Source organism: Tamandua tetradactyla (assembly GCF_023851605.1).
Source record: "Tamandua tetradactyla isolate mTamTet1 chromosome 22 unlocalized genomic scaffold, mTamTet1.pri SUPER_22_unloc_1, whole genome shotgun sequence".
NCBI classification, from domain to species: domain Eukaryota; kingdom Metazoa; phylum Chordata; class Mammalia; order Pilosa; family Myrmecophagidae; genus Tamandua; species Tamandua tetradactyla.
Window position 1 is genome coordinate 1,894,601 of NW_027518251.1, and position 13,789 is coordinate 1,908,389.

Sequence of the window (13,789 nt, forward strand, 5' to 3'; positions counted from 1 at the left end):
CCTGTAGGCAAACACCATTGGATTTCAAAGTCTGAAAGTCATTCATCCTTGGCTTTAGAAAGTGGCAGTCCCACCCTTTCTGAGGGCCTATGCACTGGGCCGCCTCTTTCCAAATCAACCTCAGGGAACATCAAGGAGACCACCTCTAGGCTCCACTATCTCCAGGCATCAGGGCCACCCCTGGGCTCTCTGGCATTTCTGGGGCACACGCTCAACCCCTCCACATGGTGGCATCCAAGCTCTCCCAGTCCCCCAAGGAGCGTGCTCTACCTTCTCCAAGGCCTGAGGCTACACAACTCTTCCACTGCAACAAGATGAGAGGCTCATCCTCACCCTTCAGGATAAACTCACCCTCGCCATGTATACAGGTGGGCTCACTCTCCTGGCCGAGGTTTCTTGGCTTCAGACCCGAGCATCCATGGTTCTCACTCTGCAAACTCCAGTCTCTCCCTTTTGTGTCCTCCTTTGTCAAGATTGGCAGTGGTTCCATTTACACCAACAGTCCCTTCATGCACTCAAGGTCTTCTCCATCGTTCTCTTCACAATTCCTCCAAAATCTTCCCCTTAGCCATCCAAAACACTGTTCCAACAGGTCTGGTATTTGCAAACCGCAGCAGCACCCCATTCTCTAGTACCAAATCTGTTCTAGTTTGCTAGCTGCTGGAATGCAACACACCAGAGATGGATTGGCTTTTAATAAAAGGGGATTTATTTTGTTGGTCCTTCAGAGGAAAGACAGCTAACTTTCCATGAGGTTCTTTCTTACATGGAAGGCACAGAATGGTCTCTACTGGTCTTCTCTCCAGGCCCTTGGGTTCCAACAACTTTCCCCAGGGTGATTTCTTTCTCAAGCTCCACAAGCCTGGGCTGAGCTGCAAGTGCTGAGATGAGGAATGCCGAGCTGCTTAGCAGTGCTACATTGCAATCTCCCATTTAAGCACAAGCCAATTAAGTCAAACATCACTCATTGCAGCAGACACGTCTCCTAGTTGATTGCAGATGTAATTGGCAACAGATGAGGTTCACACACCATTGGTTTATGTCCGCAGCAACAAGACTAGGTATGCTGACCTGGCCAAGTTGACAACTGAATCTAACTAACACAGCAGTCTACCTAATCTAAGAAGAACTGTGCTTCCATTTCTAGTCTTTGGAACAAACTCAAAGATACAAAGTTGTGTCTAGACATACCATAGTAAAAATAAGGTCATAACTATAGTTCCAGTACATGATATTTGACAAGTTTGGATATTCCCTCCATGCCCCTACTGGGCAATTGGATCACTGAAAGTTCTAATATATTTGCACCTGCTGACCTCAGGTTCTTCTCTGGTTAAATTCAGGACTTTCCTACCTGCAAGAGCCATGAAGCATCCACAAGCATCTTGAAAAGTGATCTAACAGCAAACTCTGCAACAGTTCTAATTCTCTCTTCATCACAAAGTGATTTTTTGCTCCTCTAGTTTTACATTTTGTGGCATGGCTATATTTTTGCCAAATAAACTCTATTATCCTCAAGTTCTGCAGTATGATGATTATTCTGAAGGTTTGGAGTCTGTGAGAGAAATCTCTGCTCACATCTCTCTTTCAGTTTTAGCTTTTTCTACTTCCTCCAATCAAAAAAGACCTTTATCTGCTATAATATAAGAATAACACTATTTTCCAGAATCCTCATTTCTGTATGAGCTTTTGCCTTCATATGGCTAGTTCTGAATTTACATAGATTTTTGAAAAACTGGAACATAGAACATGGGAGCCATCTTAACAACTTTGTAATGTGCATCTGATCTCCTAAATCTGGCCTTTATTTTTTGTGTGTGTTTTTACTCCCCTGGATCTTTATGAAAACTGAATATATCTACTCAATCTACAGCATTTTTAGTGGAATTTTGGTGTTAATTTTTCAAGGTCTTGGAAAATCCTCCCAGGCTCTTTATGAAAATTGGAACTATTTCAGGAAAATCCAGGTTTAAGTGCATCGTCTCTACAGAGGTTTGTTCAGTACTAGACAAGTGACTTGATTTTGGTTTGTAAAATATTCAAAATGGTTTTGCCATGTTATTATCATTTTCTGTAATAAGGAATAGTGAACTTCACTTTTGTGCCACCACTGGGACCAATGTATACAAACCCCTGTGAGTAAGCATTGTTTCCCCTGGACCATGTTTCCATTGCCCAGTTGAACTTGCTTTGTGATACTGTCACTAGTATTAACCATGATCTATGTCCTCTAATAAAAAATACCTTATCTACAGTTAGAAGATCAATCCAGTTTCAGTTTGCATTCTCATAAACAGATACTGGAAGGAACAAGCTTACATATTAAAAACTGAGATTCTTTTCACAAAGTTTTCAGGAGAGTTGGAATATTGAACCCCAGAAGCCAGTTGTAATATGCAACTGATGTCCTGAATCTTGACTTTCTTCCCTGGGTCTTTGTGAAAATTGAGCAGAAACAGACCCTGAAGAAGTAGAAAGTTTCTGACAGGTAAAAGATACCAAATATGGTTTTAACCAAATCTTTTAAATTATTTTTTCAGGGGCTTAGGAGAGTCCTCCAAGCAACTTTTAAGAAAGTTTGAAAACTCAAAGCCATTTACTTTGTAGAGCATGAAAATATTATATTCCTGGGTGGTTAATTCTGATATATTAAATACATTTGGATGATAACAGTGTCCTAGGATGTCTACCAATAATGCTTTGTCTTCTTTGCAAAAGGAAAATTTCCTTAAATAGTCCTGGCTGATCCTTTTGCTGAAGTTCTAATAGTGAACTGCTCATTTCAAACATGATGTGTGTCAAACTCTAGGGAAGACTACAATATTCTGCTAAAACCTGGTGATCCTTGTGACTTTCTGTCCAAGATTTTGGGAAATTTTCTTCTTTAGAAGAAGACAGCTGTGTTAGTTAGATTCAGTTGTCAACTTGGCCAGGTGAGCATACCTAGTTCACATGTGTTATTTAGATTCAGTTGTCAACTTGACCAGGTGAGCATACCTAGTTCTGTTGCTGTGGACACAAGCCAATTGTACGTGAACCTCATCTGTTGCTAATTACATCTGCGGTTGGCTAGGAGGAGTGTCTGCTGCAATGAGTGACGTTTGACTTAATTGGCTGGTGCTTAAATGAGAAAGCACTATGTTGCACAGCCAAGCAGCTCGGTATTCCTCATCTCAGCACCTGAAACTCAGCCCAGGCCTTTAGAGATGCAGAAAGTCACCCCAGGGAAAGTTATTGGAACCCAGGGGCCTGGAGAGAAGACCAGCAGAGACCATTCTGTGCCTTCCATGTAAGAAAGAACCTCATGGAAAGTTAGCTGTCTTCCCTCTGAAGAACCAACAAAATAAATCCCCTTTTATTAAAAGCCAATCCATCTCTGGTGTGTTGCATTCCAGCAGCTAGCAAACTAGAACAACAGCTTACCTGAAGTGTGACAAGAAAACACAATTTATCTCTCTTCCATTGTTCCTGGCAGCACATTGTTCTCCTGAAGTTGGTGTTCATAAATTATACTACATGAATACCAAATTCCCAGCCCAGTGAATGTGATAAGAAAAAGACATAGTGAATGGTAATTGAAGTAGTGATTAAAAGAATATGAGATAAAAATTCATAGGGAAATGTGTCTGCCTATTATTTGAGATTCTTTTGTAAGAGAAACCCTTGCTGCCAGAGCATGAGGAACTTTGCCCAGAAATGAAAGTGCATAGCAGTTTTCATAAAGGATTCAATTATCTTTAAGGTATATGAAGAATCCAAGCCCATTAGCTATTCTGTGGTCTTATGATACACAAGACGTTAAAGGAGGCAGCTTGGGAATATAAAAAGCACGCCATGTGCAATATTTTTATTTGTCTTTGTGATATGTTTTCATTTATATCATGGCAGAGACTTTGGACAACTTTATGAAAAGAGCAGCTGTTTAGTTAAGTATTTGGAATTTTCAGGTATGTTACAGTATGATGACTCATTTTGAACAAGGGTCTTAGAATACAATGCCCAAGGATTCACATTGTGTTTTGAAAGGATGTGATTATGAAAGTGGAAACTAGATTGGGGTGATGCTTGGGGGAAGAAATATAGAAGCCAAAACATACACGAAGACCAACTTAACTACTAGTGGATATTTTTTAAACCAGTGGTGCTGGGAGCTGCATGGAATAGTAAGTAAAATGAACTATCAGTTAATTAGATCATTTGCTTGGTCTTTGTTTATCACTTAATGTTTTGGTTGTATTTGTTTGTGATATCATAAATGTACAACAGATAACAAATATAAACATTTCCTCTGGCTACACTAAAGATTTTATCATCATATGATTGGTTTTGGGCAACATGATCATGCTGTGCCATTTTAAAGTTTCCTTGTTTCTTCTGTTTAATATTTTTTATCTTCTTGGATTTTTGAGTGCTTATGGCTTCTGTAATATGTGGAAATTTTGGATGACTACTTTTTCCAAGTATCACCTTACTTCTCCACTTTTGGGGTAGGACCCATATATGTATATCTTATGACTCTTGAAGTTGACTTACAACTCACCATTTTCCTTATGTATATTTATTGTGTTCTATCTATACTTCATTTTGGACATTTTATGTTACTCTGTTCTAAAGTTCACTAGTCTTTTCTTCAGCAATGTGGACTTGCTGTTAATCCCATACAGTGAAATTTTAATCCCAAGTATTTTAGCTTTCTTCTCTAAAATTTGATTTAGATTTTATTTGTTTCATCCATGTCTTGAACATACGGAAAACGGGTACAAGTGTCTTCCTGTTCTTCTCTGCTCCTTTCACTAGGTTGGTTTCAGTTGGTTGTTTTTCTTTTCACTTTGTGCATGTGGAAGAGTGCTGAGTTTTCATCTTATATCTAAACCTCTGGAATCCTTATTTATTAGGAGACCCTCTGAAATACATGCTTAATGTGCCAACAAATAAAAGTGTATTTTTACACTTGTTTCTCTTCAATGGCATTCATAGGTTTTTTTACTCTATCCTGCTCAAATGTTCTCGTTGATTTGTCCATGTTCCTTTTTGAAAACTCATCAATTCCTTGCCTATGCTTTGTTACCAATTCAAAGAAGCATTAGCTTAAGAGTTAAGCTTAAGTTTAAGCATTAGCTTAACCTTAACAAGCTACCTAATCACCTCTCTCCCAGCTAAGCACAGCCATGAGTGGGACATTGACAGGAAACTGTAGGGCTCATATCCAGGATACTTCATCTCCTCAGTGATTCAAGCATAAATTTTAGAGGCTGCTGCATGGTTCTGCCTTTGTGCTGGTCTTAAAGTATCATGTACACCAGAAAAGCCATATCCTCCTAATTCAATCTTGTGGGGCAGACCTATTATTGGGTGGGACATTTTGATTACATTGTTCCTCAGTCATGTAAAATATCAAAGAGGTATTCCCTGTAATCAGCCCTTAAGTGTTGATTAAGGAACAGAGGCCTTTTCCATGTTGTGACATCACCATTTTCAAAACCAGCTTCAAGCTAGCAGAAAGAAAAACGGAGTGAAGTCATACCCACCTCTTGAGCCCCTGATGCAGAGATGAAAGGTTGAATAAGAAGCACTGGGCAACAGAATAGATGGGGTGGTAGAAGTCAAGGAGACACAGACGAATTTTGTGTGACAAGCATACCAGAGTCATCAATAGGCTCAGGAGAATATTTGATACATTTATTGACAGAAAAGGACACCTGGGTTCTATTATTTTTTTTGGCCCTGGGGCATTAGTTGGAAACAAGGAGGTCATTTAGAGTCCATGGGCCTTTCTGGCAACTAGTAATCTCACCACAACCTCATCAGTATGAGACATGACCAGATGACCATTTGTTATGTCCCTTCCTCTTTATGAGTATTATTTGTGTCTTGGTACCCTTAACTGCTCAGCTCTTGCTCTGTGTAGCTGGACTTCTGAGAGAGAGGATTTTTGGGACCCAGTTAATCAACTCTGCCCTTTATGGCCAGAATGTTCATAATAGATAATCAATTGAGATAGATTGTGGTGGCTGTTCCTGACCATGTTATGGTCTGGTCAGAGTTATCTGAGGCAGACAGCCCTGAGGCACCAGCATGGGTTCTTAGGCTAAAAGAATCTTTTGCAACAACTCTATGGGTAAGGCTGGGTTTGTGAGGACTGGTCGATCCTGTTAATGAACCTCCCTTCTTTAAGACTCAGGTTTCTTATCCTTAAAATGAAGAATGTAGGCCACATGATACTTTTGAGTGCTCCACATTTTGTGTTTTACCAGCCAGAATAACTCTAACTGCTGCAACAATACCAGCCCTTCACTGGCTTATTAAAATAGAACTTTGTTCTTTTTCTCACAGAGGAGTCCATATGGAAGAAGTCTGTGTAGAGGAGAGCTCCTCTACAAAGTGATTACAGACTCCGCTCATCTTGGGATCTCACTGCCTTTAGGGCTTTGGAGTCTGGCCATTGCATGGAGCAATAGAAGGTAGAAAATACATACTCAGTTATTAGTTACCTTGACTCAGAAGTAACTCATCACTTCTGCTCACATTCCAGTAAAGAGGCATAGTCTTATGTTGGCTATTAAATATGGAGGCAGGTGGTAAGGGATGCAGGGGTGTTCAGCCCCTGCCTGGACAGGTCCTTCCTAGCAACAGCCTTACTTTATGCAAGGGAAGCAGGAACATCAGGTGGACAGCATTTTGGGATGGAAGCGCTGCAGTCCCAGTGAGCAATATATAATCAAAGGAGGCTTTTTGGAATCCTTCTTTGGGATCCTCCTGGCTCTTGGTTGTAGCTGCTTCTGATTTTCTGGGGGTTCTACCTGGTTTTCTTCACAGCACCAAAAAAGAAGAGAAAGGGAAGATGATCATCCAGCCATATATTTACCATGGTAAGTTGAGTTTTAGGAGTCAGGCCTGAGCTAGTCTTACTGGATGATTGCATATTCCAAGCAGCTTTCTTTTTTGAGGTCATGGATTTATGGAAAATAGGAGAAACACAAGGTGTGGCTTATCTTTAAGTGTTTTTGCAAAGAGGAAAGAACTGTGGATGTGGATCCTGCATGCTGTGCTCCCGTGTCAGTGAACACATTTTGGCTTGTCTTTAATTTGAACCCTGTCCTGGTGTAAGAGGACCAAGCTTGAATACTGACTCTGTCAGTTCTCAGTTTCCTCCTCTCTGAGTCAACTCTAGTAAGTCCTACCATACTAAACTCACAATTTTATAAAGTTCACATGAGAACAAAATGCAGACAATGCCCAGATGTCAGAAATTAAGAACTCATACCCAAACCCTTAAAAACTTATGACCGGAGAAGTGATAGGGCTATTCCAATATAAAAAAGAAATAGACCCTACACCCTCATGTGTCATGTTACATCTGTTTGCAATATCAGCAGATGATATGAAGTAAAAAATAAATAAATAATAGACTAAAACAGAGGAAGGTATGACAAGAGTAGTCCAGGGAAAGAATGACCTGAGAACAATGGATAGAAAAATACATGGGGCAGGAAACAGGCCACAAAGACAGCTTGTTACACAGGTGTACAGAGAGAAGAAGGCAGACGTTGAAATTCAGATTATGAGAGAAGAGGTCCTTTCTCCTCCATCTCTCCAGTCTGGGGTCCTTGGCTGGGAGAGAGAGAAAAAATTTAAAAGAAAACAGGAAATATATGTAGATTTTAGTGATGTCTCTATGGTCACACAGTAGAGACTGTTCTACTCTGGGGAAATGTTGGGGAAATGTTGCAAGACCAGGCAGGAGGCTACTACAACAGTCCAGGCAAAGATGATTGTGGACTAGGCAGAGACTACGGAGATGGAGGTATGTGGCTGGATCTGGCAGGCTTTGGAGAGTTTGAATTGGTTGGGTTTGATGTGGAGGTGAATTGGAGAGGAAGGAGTTGAGGTTGACTCTGTCTCTAGAATAGACTTAATGGGTGGATGGTCATGGTATTACTGAGATGAGGACACCTCATGGGAGAAACAGGGTGGAGTGGGTATGCAGTTGGGACATGTTGGATATGGGATGACTGCATCCCCATCCAAAAATAGATGACCAGGAGACAGGCAAATGACTCAATATGTCTGAAATTAGAACTGAAGTCTGGATCCAGAGAACACACCCCATACCATGATGCAATATGTGCCTTCATGTCCTTGACATTCATTTGGAAATGCTACCATGCTACCCAATGACCTCCATTCCTCCCTCTGAGAATTATTTTCAATCCTGGTCATCTTCTTGGACAGTCTCTACTGTCATTCCTTTTCATAAGGCAGGGCTGTTCACCATTTGATCATGTCATGCAGATTTGTTTTACCACTGTAGAGTAAGGGTCATTGTCACCTCTGAAGACCCCAGCCATGAAATCAATATCTCTATGTAAGTTAGTTCTTGAATATATTTCCTATTTAGTAAATACTAATAAGTGTTCAAATTCCAGCTCTGCCACCACCAGCTCAGGGAATTTCAATGTTAACTTAATATCCCAAAGCCTGTTTCCCTTCTATACAGTTGGAATAATGACCAAAAATACTACAGAGTTGTGAAAGGCCTAAGAGAGATAATGACTATAAGGAGGTGTTATAGTGTGTAAGATGCCTGAATGTGATATACAGAAATGGAGTGGCTTTTTTAAAGGGGAATTTATTAAATTGCAAGTTTATATTTTCTAAGGCTATGAAAAATGTCCAAATTAAAGTGAGGCTTCAGAAATGTCTAATCTAAGGCATCCATGGAAAGATACCTTGGTTCAAGTAGGCCAATGATGTTCAGGGTTCCACTGCCAACTAGAAAGGCACATAAAAAATGCTGTTGTCTTCTAGCTTCCTCTCCAAGTTTCTTGATTCATGCATCTCAAAAAGGGTTGTATACTCATGGAGCTCCCTACCTCATGGGGACAGTTCCCAACAGGAGTCTGGTTGCTGTGACTGTGGACAGTATTCATGGTTCCGAATAGTCTGACCCTCATTTCAAAATGTGATCCCACAGAGCCACTTGACTTATAAGAACAGCTGGGATAGAATGGAAGAGTTTGTTCTGGCCAAGCCTCTGCACACCAGACTCTCACAAGAGGCTGGTGGCTCTGCAGGGCACCTGGGCCATTGCAGGAAAAGATGCAGTGCTTTGGACAATGTGCACCATCAGTGTTTTTGCATCCACAAACAATAAGTACAATAACCTCAAGAACAGAGTTAATAGTAAAAAGGATCAAAATAAGAAGTGATGTTTTGAGTCCTTATCATCTTCATGTTTAATATAATTTATTTAGTTATATATTTTTATATAATTTAACAATGACCATTTAACAAATGGATTACAAGGTTACTGATAATTTGAGAGTTGGGTTTTCCAAGTTGTTTCATCATGTATTTACTTCAGAACTCCAAAGTAGGATCCCAGGGAAGCTGCCAGGATCAGGCGATTCATGGTGTTAAAAAACACAATTCAGCACAGGTCCAGAATCATGTTGTGATGGTTAGGTTCTGGACAACCAATGGCCCAGAAACTTGAGGAAGTAAGGTTTGGTTCACCCACCTGGAAAAGAACCATGGCCAACTAAAGTGCTTCTTTAGGACAAAAGGAACATGGAATGGGTAGTAGAAGAAGGTAGTTATAAATATGAAGTACGACTATGTACTAGTTGCAGAAATGAGGACTGTGATTGTAAGAACATTTCTTCCTGTTTTTTTGAGTGTGTTCATATTTGTACATAAGCAAATAACTTGTTTTTCTCTTATCATATGACATAAGTTGTATTGTTCATGTAATTTTATTGAAGTGATAGGATATGAAGTTTGAGAGTGAATGATACCCAGTGACTTGCACCATACTCTGGAGACATGTAGCACATTTCTAGTTTTATGCAGGACAATTGAGTATTGTTAGGTGAAACATATGTCTATTATTACATTCTATTTGAAAATTCAGCCCGTTTCAAGGTGATGTATATAGGTGTTAAGTGGACACGTGTGAACTGTGATGGATAAGTTCTCATGTCAACTTGTCCAAGTGATTATATTCAGCTGTAGGGTCAGGTAAGCATTGGCCTGACAACTGCTGCAATTCTATTTCATGGCTGGTTGATAAACTGGAATGCTGGTGTATTAAATCATCAGTCAAGTGATTGAATCTGTAGCTATTACATCTATGATGAAATAAGGCATATTTCCCACAATGAAATAATTCAATCATTTGAAGGATTTTAAGGAAGAAGAGAGACTTGTTCACTATTTCTTCATCTGGTGAGACTTTCATGTGGAGTTTATCCAGGCCCTTCATCAGAGCTACCAGTTTTAAAACTGCCCTACAGATTTTAGACTCTCCCATACACACAGTTGTCTGAGAGATCTTTATAAATCTTATATTTACAGATATCTCCTGTTGGTTCTGTCTCTCTAGAGAACCCTACATAGCAAACTTGGAACTATGAGTTGTCCTTGAGAAGCAGAATCTTAAAAATTGGTTTTAACAATTTTTAAGATTTTTATTCTGACTACTCAGAGGCAGTAATGATTATGTTTGCAGTAATCAAGTTGCCACTGACAGTCTATGAGGTGAGTTAGGAAAGAATGTACTTAAAATATCATCATTTGGCGGGCCGCGGTGGCTCAGCGGGCAAGGTGCTTGCCTGCTATGCCGGAGGACCTCGGTTCGATTCCCGGCCCCAGCCCATGTAGCAAAAACGGAGAAACAGAATACAATAAAACAAGAAAATGTTTAAAAATGTTTCCCTTTCTTCCTTCCTTCCTTCCTTCTATCCTTCCTTCCTTCTCTCTGTCTTTCCTTTAAAAAAAAAAAAAATATCATCATTAGATTCTGCTAATTATACACTTATATGAGGCAAGGTTCTAAATGTAACTGATTTTTACATCTTTCTAGAGTTTTGCAGAGTTAGGAGGTAAGATAATGCTGGATTTATAGAGTTTTGCAGAGTTAAGAGGTTAGATAAACTGGGTACAGTGATGAGGGACAGGGATGAGCTGAAGGCTTCAAATTTTCAACTACAGTAGCTCAGAAGTGACACAAAATCCAGGAAACACAATATGTCACTCCTGTCCAACAGTTAGAGTAGGGGCTATGGAAGTCTGGTTATCAATGCAGTTTTAGCAGAGCTTCATCTCAGAGTGGGTTCACTGTGTCCTTAGACCCATTCTAGGGTCATTTCCCCATTCCAGAATGCATAATTAGAGTCAACATTAAGCAACTGATGAAATCCTTTCATTAGCTCTCTGACTCATGGAGTGAGGGCTCTTAAGGTAGGGAAGGCCATGTGGAAACCACTGGAACTGCCCCTAATTAGCAAAATAGTGAATGAGAAGTAATACCATATTCCCAGAGGGATTTCAGAGATTAATCCTACTCCTGAGGACTTGAAGTATGCAGGGGAAGTGATTGCCACACATCCACATTCAACTATCCTATTTGGCCTGTTTAGAAAGGAGATGGGACTTGGAAGATGACAGTGCATTATCATTAACTTAACCAGGTGGTAACTCCAATTGCAACTGCTTTTCCATATGTGATATCATTATTTAAGCAAATCAATGCATTCCCTGGTACCTGATATGCAGCTATTTGTATGGCAAATGTTTTTCTCTCAATAGCTGTCAGTAAGGACCACCAGAAACAGTTTGAATTCAGCTGACAATGTCAGCAGTATACCTTCACTTCCTACTCAGGGGTATATCAGCTCTCCAGCCCATGTCACAAATTGTTCACAGTGAACTTGATCATTATTCCCTCCCAGAAGATATCACACTGTTTCATTAGATTGATGATATGCTGATTGGACCCAATACGCAAGAATTAGCAAGTACTCTAGACTTATTGGTAAGGCATTTGCATGTCAGGGGATGGGAGACAAATCCAATGAAAGTACAGGGGCCTTGCCATCAGTTAAAATTTCTAGGTGCCCACTCATGTGGGTCACCTTTCTAAGGTGAAGGATAAGATGTTGCATATGGCATATCCTAAGACCAAAAAAGAGGCATAATACCTAGTTAACCCATTTAAATTGTGAAAAGAACATATTTCTCTTTTGGATGTGCTACTCTGGCCCATTTACTGTATGACCAGAAAAGTTGTTAGTTTTGGGTGTGGAGTGGTTCAATAGGAGGCTCTGTGGCATGTCCAGGCTGCTATGCAAGTTGCTCTGTCATTTGGGCCACATGATCCAGCAGATTCAATAATACTAAAAGTGTCATTGGCAAATAGGGATGCTGTTTGAAGACTTTGGCAAACATTGCTAGGAGAATGACAATGCAGACCCTTAGGTTTTTGGAGCAAAGCCTTACCATCTGCTGCATATAGCTACTGTCCTTTTGAGAAAAAACTTTTAGCCTGCAACTGAGTCTTAGTAGAGATTGAAGGCTTAACAATACTCCACCAATTTATCATGAAACCTGCCTCGCCTATCGTGAGCTGTGTGACATCTGACCCACCTAGTGCTATTTCTGGGCCTGCACAGCAGCACTCTAACATAAAATGGAAATTGTATTTTAGATATAGGACTTGAACAGTTCCAGAAGGCCAAGTAAGTTACATGAGGAAACGGCCCAGATGCCCATGGTCCCCACCCATGCCGCATTAACTTCTCTTTCCCAGAGCAGGGCTATGGCCTCTTGGGGAGTTCCTTACAGTCAATTGACTGAAGGAGAAAAACACAGGCCTGGTTTATGGATATCTCTGGGTGATATGCAAGGACCACATGGAAATGGAGAGTGCAGAATTACAAACCCTTTCTGGGATGTCCTTAAAGGATATTGGTGAGGGAAAATCCTCACAGTAGGCCAAACTTGAGCACTACATCTGGGTTGTTCATTTTGCTTGGAAGGAGAAATTACAACAGGTAAATTTGTATAATGACTCATGAGTTGTTGCTAATAGTTTGGCTGGATGGGCATGGACTTGGAAGTATCATGGTTAGAACATTGATTCAAAGATGCCTGAGGTCTGAGGAAGAAATATATGGATAGACCTTTCTGAGTGGACATAGAATATGAAGATATTTTCATTCCATTGGGTGACTTCAGCAGAGGAAGGTTTTTATACTCAAGAGGATAAGTTGACCCATCCTGTGGATACAAGTCATCCAATTTCCTCAGCCATACCTACAATTACCCGGTGATCTCATGGACAAAGTGGGAATGGTGGTAGGGATTGAGGTTATACATAGACTCAGCAACATGGACTTCCATTCACTTCCTTTCATGGACTTCCAAGGCTGACCTGACTTTGGTCACTGCTGAATGTCTAAACTGCTAGCAGCAGAGACCCACATTCAGTCCCTAATATGGCACTATTTCTGAAGGTGATCAGCCTGTTACCTGGTGGAAGGTTGATTATACTAGACAAATTCCATCAAGGAGGGAAAGTGATTTGTTTTAATTGGGCATACACATACTCTGGATATGGGTTTGCCTTCCTTGGATATAATGCTTCTGCCCAAACTGCCATTCATGGACTTACAGAATGCCTTATCCACCATCCTAGTATTCCACACAGCATTGCTTCTGATCAAGGAAAGAACTTCATAGCAAATGAAGTGCAGGTATGTGTACATTCTCATGGAACTCCCTTGTCTTTCCATGTTACCCATCACCCAGAAGTAGCTGGGTTGATAGAATGTTTTAATGGCCTTTTAAAGACCAAATGATGGTACCAACTAGGTGGCAATACCTTTCAGGGCTTGGACAATGTTTTCCAGGAGGGTGTGCCTGCTCTAAATCAGAGTCCAACATATGGCACTGATTCTCCAATTGCCAGGATTCAGAGGTCCAAGAATCAAGAGGTGGAAATGGGAGT